We start from the raw sequence: 7,838 nt of genomic DNA, 5'->3' as shown, positions 1-7,838 counted from the left end.
GCTCGCCACCGAGCTGCTTCGGTGCGAGGGGAGGAAGACGACACAGGGGGGGGTTAGCGGTGGCGGGCTGGGCCGCCAGCTGGAGTTGGGCCAGGTGGCTGAGGTGAGCGCCAGGTACGGGTCTTTCTCTCTCTGGTTTTTATTTCTATTTTACTTCTGTTTTCTATTTTGCAGGTTTGTTTTGAATTTGGTTTTGAAACCAATTCAATTTATTTTGCTTCTGACAATATTTTTAGGAGCTAAAAGAATTAAAACAATGCTCCACAAAAATATTTCAGAATTATTGGACCTATATTTATTTAACAGTAGATATAAGTCCAATTCAAATAGCTATTGATTTAATTCAAATACCCAAAATAAATGTTTCTGAGATACCGAAAATATTGGTTTGGATTTTACCTCTTGCCAATATTTCCAGAGGATAACAAGAACATTTTCTTGGACTTATTTGAAGCAATTTTTATCTTGATCATTTTTTTAAGGGATTCTGAGGCTTTGAAAATTCCTCAATTCAAATTTCATTTGAATTTAAACATGATGCAGCAACCAAGCTAGTCCAAGGCCAGGGTAAAGCTAGGGATGTGACAACTCACCCCCACTAAACAAGAATCTCGTCTCGAGATTCAAGCGTAGGGTAAGGTGAAGGGTAACGCAGACTAGCACAATCTTCACGATCCAGGTTGCACTTCATAGGAACGTTGATTCGATCACCATCTTTGTCTCGAGGTCTTGCTCTGAGAAATCCTGTCACATGACATGGAGGGAAGAAGGAGACTCTAGAAGGGTCGATCTTCTCGAAGATCGAACAACTCACGGAATGAGACATAAGACCATCTCTCGGGTTGAGACACGAGATACACCTCAAGAGGGGTGGAAAGAAACGGATGACGAAGGTTCATTAGGTGGACAACAATTCCACACTTAAGAAGGTGGTAATCGATTGTCAACGTAGCGAGGAGTTGAGTTGCCACGATACCACAACGAGGCATCTTAGGAATGGTGACTCGTAGATATATCCCCTTAAGTGGCAAAAAGAATTACTTTTGATTCAGAGATCATTGAAACTCTTTAAACCAGCCTAAGACAATTCTCGAGCGATCGTTTGGAGGGGGTCGGTAGAATGGCATACTCGGACTTGGATGATGTGGATTACCTTGTTGAAGACAACGTAATGGATGAATTTGCTTATCATCGGAAATGGAAGAGACCCATGGTAGAATGGCACATTGGCGGTGCAGGCTGGGAACAAAATGCAAATGCTGGGAATGATTCTGGTAACTGGGGAAGAACCCAACAATAGAGAGTGAATTCACTGTTTGAGTAGGTCATAGCATTGCCGAGGAAACTGAGAGCAAATCCAGTTAGTGCCGATGATAACACGTAGCGCTTGTGCGTGCTGTCAAGAACTTGAGCATTTCCATATCCATCAGGGTTTTACCAACATCCGTGTCAAGGATGCTGACAACACAACATACTACCATGATGGATATTGGTGGAGGATGCAGATGCAAAGGAAGATAACACTTTCTCAGATTTCCCTTAGCGAGACCAAGGGGACAAAATCTGGATGATCGACCGAGAGGCATTTAGCACTCCGCTTCTAATGTTCTCCTTGATGTACTAGCGTATCCCATTCATTGAAATGGTCTGGTATCTAGAACATCAAGTAAAGGTCGGACTTCGGAACACAAAAATCATAAGGCACAGCTAGGGAGTAAATCCTACGAAGTCCTTATGGGGAGGTGGCCAACTTCTTCAATCAAGATACTACAATAATAGGTCTTCCGGCGGGGTGTGTTGGCCACGACATCCACTTTACCGATTATCGAGGGACCAATATTATAGTTCTTGGGAAATATTCCAACCATCATATCTGCCTGAGACTCAGATCTGGTTGGTGTCAGAATATTCCAGACTCATCGAGTCTAGGAAGAAAAATGAAAGTTTGCAACACAAATCGACGAGATGACGTTGCGAGATTCTCAGGAAATGAACTACGATAGCAAGCTCCAAAACATGAGCTGGTTCTGCTACAAACATGTGAACACGTTGTTCCAGACAAGCATGCCCACATGGTAGTCTTACAATAAAACACTACCGAGTTCTGGTTGGGAGCCATCATCGAGGATATCGAAGTCTTTACACAAGTCCATGGATTAGATCCCAAGCATAGACTTCTTTTCCTTGAACAAGTCAATCAGTGGCTTGGTGTGCTAGGATATACATATGGAATGAAGATGATCAGTCTAACAGACCACAGAATTCTTCGCACGTGCATGACCGACTTGGGATGATTCCAAAGGAGAAAAAAAACAAACCTTCTCGAATTCACGACGGCAACTTACATCAAAATGCACGTGAATCAAAGGAAGTCACTCCTTTCATCAACAAGTACTTCATGAGCTAGCATGAAGAAAATGCTTTCAAAAGTTTCCAACACTAACTTAATGTTCAACAACATCATGGAGGAGATAAGGATGTTGTCAATGGACTCAACAACAACTCATCGGAATTTCCATATCACTGGACTTCCACCATCGTGTGAACACGGTGATAGCATTGGTCAGACCCAAAAGATATAATGGTGTATGCTCGAGGGATCAACCACGAGGAAGACAACATTACGAACATCGTTGGTTCTGACTTGATTTGACGATAGCCCACACTCAAATCAAAGGATTGATAAGACGATAGGTCCAGCAACTGATCACAGGGACCAATCGATGAAGATATCATCTTTCTTCAACACACACTACACAAGAATATCCCTTTGGAACGAACTAAGTCAGGCAAGCTTTTATCTTCCAACCCTCCAAGTTGTCGTTTAGCTTAACCAACTAGCTCAGGGATATCTAACACCGATTCTTGGAGAGAAGGTGGTTCACAAGAAACCAACTTGATCACGAGCTCAACATAGCGGTCAGGTGACAACCTGGTAATACTTCCGAGAAGATCTTCGGAAATCACGAACCACCTATATGTTACTAAGCTCGAGAACAATCTTGCTTTTCAGGGCAAGATGATATGATCAAATGAGCGAGGACTTGACAAAATCCTAACTCATTAATCAAAGAGTGCATCAGGAAATAAGGACTAGGTAGCATGATCAACCTTAGAATGATGATTCAAAACCAACACGCTAAGAATGAAATTATTGTCCATTAACTACCAAGCAACAAGGTTGCTAGGAGTATTGAATTCACACATCACGATTCACTTGTCGGCATTCCGGTTGCGACAACACGGAACCGAGGGATGAATAATGATGGCGAGAAGTATCACTACATCAAGAATTCACAAAAGGTGGTGCAATTCTCATGAGATTCCTGTCATAAAGAAGGTAATACTTCAAGGTAGAACAAAACCAAAAGCTGGATTGTAACTTGATCTACTGGAGTTTGTTTCTCCAAGTCATTCAGGACAGAATGGCTTGACGGACCACAAGAGTAATAGGCATCGATAAACGAACGCACGCATACTCTTGACTATCAATTGATAGACGAAGGTCAGTAGACAACTAAAGAGGGACAACTCAAAGGAACACACGATTTTCTGAGTTGTGGATGCATGGTTTGGCATGTCGAACGAATTCAACATATTTCTTCCGGACAATCCATGCGGAAAGGTAGAACTGGCAGAGCCACAATATATAATGGAGAACTCATCAAGAGCACTCTTGTTGTCATCTTTTGGTTCAGAAGAACTCCTGCCAAGAATGGTTCATGGTAATTGGAAGAAGGATATACCACGAACCTCGAGGACTATCGCAAAGTTACTAATATCCTAAAGGAACTAGCAAACACTATCAACATGAGGTAAGTAGAGTGAATCTCGGGTTCAAAACCCAAGAAGTAGAATACCTACTACTAAGTAGCATCACGGGATGCTTTCGAGAATGATGGCCAGAATCATCACACTGGGAACACAAATCATGGCTAAATTACTAGATGACTCCCTAAATACCTAGGGTCATAATAGTAACTCCAACATAAATGTCAAGGCAATAGAATACCTCAACTTAACCATTAGTGTGATTGAGCTGGCATAAAGGAACATCGAAACCAGAGGGAAGGGATTTTGCAAATGCATCAGACTATTTAGAAACCTGGAATGACTCGGACAGCATAACGGCTGTAATTGCTCAGAAAAGATTTGAGACATTCACAAAATGGTGGCATAACCACTCAGAAGCACAATATCACGGTTTCGAGATCAACAATTAACATACAGAGGTAGTAGAAGCTGAACTGAGGCTTAAGTCCAACAATCTATAAGTCTACGGATTAGTAACACGTGATCCTGATAGAAAGAAGAGATAGCCTAGTTCTTAATCCCCGCAGGAAAGATAAGATGACTCAGATCAGAAGGCATGAGGTATAAGGAGTAAAAAGAGCCTTACGTTCCATCCCACAATCAATTCCCTTATATAACTAAGGAATTTCTAGACTCAACATCGACCAGTTTGGCTTGGTAATCCTACAGGCAGTCAAGCTCTGATACCAACGCTGTCAGGACCCCGGCTCAATGCCACATCGATCTAGCATGTAACACCCCATATCACTTTGCGGCCTCACGCACGGTATTCCCACGGGTGTCGCCTTACCTTTGCCCGGGACCGTTTGCGTCTTTTGGCACACGTATATGACGGTGTCGCTAGCATCCATATGATAAGGAGCCCGGGCTGACATGGCTAGTCGTAAACCCAAAGTGGCACAGACTTACGGGGACAGGCATCCATGACCCAGCATCGAACGTGTCGGTCATCAGTGAGTGAATCCAGGCTGTAGCACTGGGCTAGCAGGACTCCGGTGAACAGGGCTGTAGCGGGCTAACAGGACTCTGGTATTCATCGCGTGACATTTCCCCGAAGGGACAGACACAGGAACGAAGAAGGACACATGCCGGCCAGCCTAAGTGTTCCGGAGCAGTAGCAAGCTACCATGGCTCAGTGAAACACTAGGAGACATTTCCCCGTAAGAGAGGCTACTAAAGATAAACAACTAGATGGTCAGATCCCACACATACCAAGCATTTCAATAACATACACACAATATGCTCGATATGTGCAAATACAACATGGCATCACAAAATGACTCTACGACTCAAGTAGTTTATTCAATAGGCTCCGAGGAGCGAGACATTACAAACATGGGTCTCATGACCCAACATTCAGAGCATACAAATCAAAGCACAAGCGGAAGCTATCATGTCTGAGTACAGACATCTATAAATGAAAAAGGCTGAGAAGCCCGACTATCTATCAGATCCTGCCGAGGGCACAAGATCGTAGCTGAGGTATCAAGCTAAACATCGAAGTCCACGTGAAACTACTAGCGAGACCGAAGTCTCTCTGCAAAAACATAAAATAGGCAAACGTGAGTACAAATGTACTCAGCAAGACTTACATCAGAACTATCTACATATGCATCATTATCAACAAAGGGGTGGTGGGGTTTAACTGCAGCAAGCCAGCTTTGACTCGGTGGCTATCCTAAACTACGACTGCAAGTAACTCTTTTGAGGTGGCGCACACGAGTCCACATTTTCACCATATCAATACACCACTATGGATCCGCTCCCGTCTCCCTACGAGAACGCCATCCATAGCACTCACGCTTATCTTGCGTATTTTAGGGTATCCACTTTCACTTGTCTATGAACTGATATAAGCAACCCAGAAGTCCTTTTCCGCGGACACGGCTATTCGAATAGATGATGTTAACCCTACAGGGGTGTACTTCTTCATACATGTTTCCACCACTTAGCGTCTGCACACGACATGTGCTCGGCAGACTTCAAGCGAAAGCCGACGTGGGTGTAGACCACGACCTACCTAAACACTCAAGTCTCTAGTCCAGGTTTATCGCCTATTCGGGTTCCATCCATGAGGAGATCCGGCCGGAGTTTCGCTCACAGCCCCAAACGATGTGAACAGGGTTCCCGAGATACCAAACGGGCATCCGGTACACCGTGCCACGTACCTACCGCATCACAGCCCACCCCTACGCTCAGCGCTGTCCACGGCCTCCAGTAAGCTACAAACACCAGAAACTACTTGCAACTCCTGGAAAGAGGACAAGGGTGAATAAGAAGTCGAGCGGGGTCATATTTCAGGGCCCAATGTATGGTAGTAACTGAATCATGGATCACAAACACAGAACTCAGTTCCTGAGGACGGCTGCAATGAGACAACCCACCATGTACTCCTACATGGCCTCTCACCGCTACCTTTACCAAATCGTGTTCACACACTTAGCTCACACACAGTAGGATATGTTCACACACCTCTGATTCATCCCGGATGAATCAAACCTAACTCAACTCTAAGTAGTAGCAGGCATGACAAACAAGCATGAATGAGTAGGCACATCAGGGCTCAAACAACTCCTACTCATGCTAGTGGGTTTCATCTATTTACTGTGGCAATGACAGGTCATGCAGAGGATAAAGGGGTTCAGCTACCGCAGCAAGTAACAGATGAATCGTTGTTGTCCTAATGCAGTAAAAGAGAGCAGGAGCGAGAGAGTGGGATTTTATCGGAATGAACAAGGGGGTTTTGCTTGCCTGGCACTTCTGAAGATAACATTGAGTCTTCATCAGTGTCAACGATCACATCATCGGTATCACGTCTATCGAGAGGGGACAAATACCGGCAACACAGAAGGGAACACAATCAATGCAATGCACAATATGATGCATGATCATGACATGGCAAAATGAATGTGTTTTGGGCTAATGCAACTAGCAACAGATTAAATGAAGTTGGTTTGAATACAAGATTCAAATTTAAACTCCATATGTGATTATTCAAATGCCATTTAATTGATTTATGCTAAACAGCAGCTATAAGTTGTTCTAACATGCATGAAAATGGTACAGATGGATTCCTTGAATTTTTCTGATAATTTTTCATATATAATTTATTTAATTTGGAGTTACGGTTAATTTTCTATGATTTATTGAAGTTTAGGGCATTTTCTGAATATAAATAAATCCAGAAAGCATTACTGCGTCATACTGACGTCATGATGACGTCAGCAGGTCAACGTGGCACGGTTCGGTCAACCCCTGACCGGTGGGTCCCGAGTGTCAGCGTCTAACTAAACTAACCTAGCTTAGTTAAACTAACCTAACCTAATTAGCCGGGCGGGGCCCGCAGGTCAGTGAGAGAGAGGGGGTCAAGCCCGGGTCAAACTCGCCGGAGTTGACCCGAGGCTCGTCGCCGGCGAGGCCAGGGACGGCGGAGAGCGTCGGGATTCGCCCTCCGATGACCAAAAGAGCGGTGGAGGGGCTCTACGGGATGCCCAGGCCCGCGCGCATCTAACAGGGCCAACGGAAGGAGCTAGGGTGGCCGGAGGCGACGGCAATCATGACGACGGCGGCGGCCGGAGTTCGGGTGAGGCGTGGGCGGTGGCTACGGTGCGCCACAGGAGCGATAGACTAGGGTTTTGGGATCCTGGCGTGGTGCTGAGCATGGTGGTGTGCTTGGACGTGACGCGCGTGAGCTCTAGCCACGGCGACCTCGTGGCCGGCGGCAATGGGCTCACGGGCTCGGCGGAGACGATGGATACGACACGAAATTGAGCGAAAATACGGAGGGGAAACGAAGAGGAGCTCACGTCGAGTCCGCAGGGGTGGTCAGTGGGCTCGGGGAGGCTGCGAGGCGAGCGCGGGGTCGCCGGCGATCTCGGGGCCGGAGCTTGAAGACGATGAAGAAGGCGGTGATGCAGTGCGTCCGGCGTAGCTTGGCTCTGCATAGGTGACGAGGACGACGCTGCGGTCCTTCTGGATTGGTCGGCGAGGCGAGTGGTGGTCGGTGGCCGTGGCTATGGCGAGCG

This window comes from Triticum dicoccoides, chromosome 3A (assembly GCF_002162155.2).
Source record: "Triticum dicoccoides isolate Atlit2015 ecotype Zavitan chromosome 3A, WEW_v2.0, whole genome shotgun sequence".
Lineage (NCBI taxonomy): Eukaryota > Viridiplantae > Streptophyta > Magnoliopsida > Poales > Poaceae > Triticum > Triticum dicoccoides.
The sequence above is the reverse complement of the archived record's forward strand: the minus strand, read 5'-3'. Positions refer to the sequence as shown.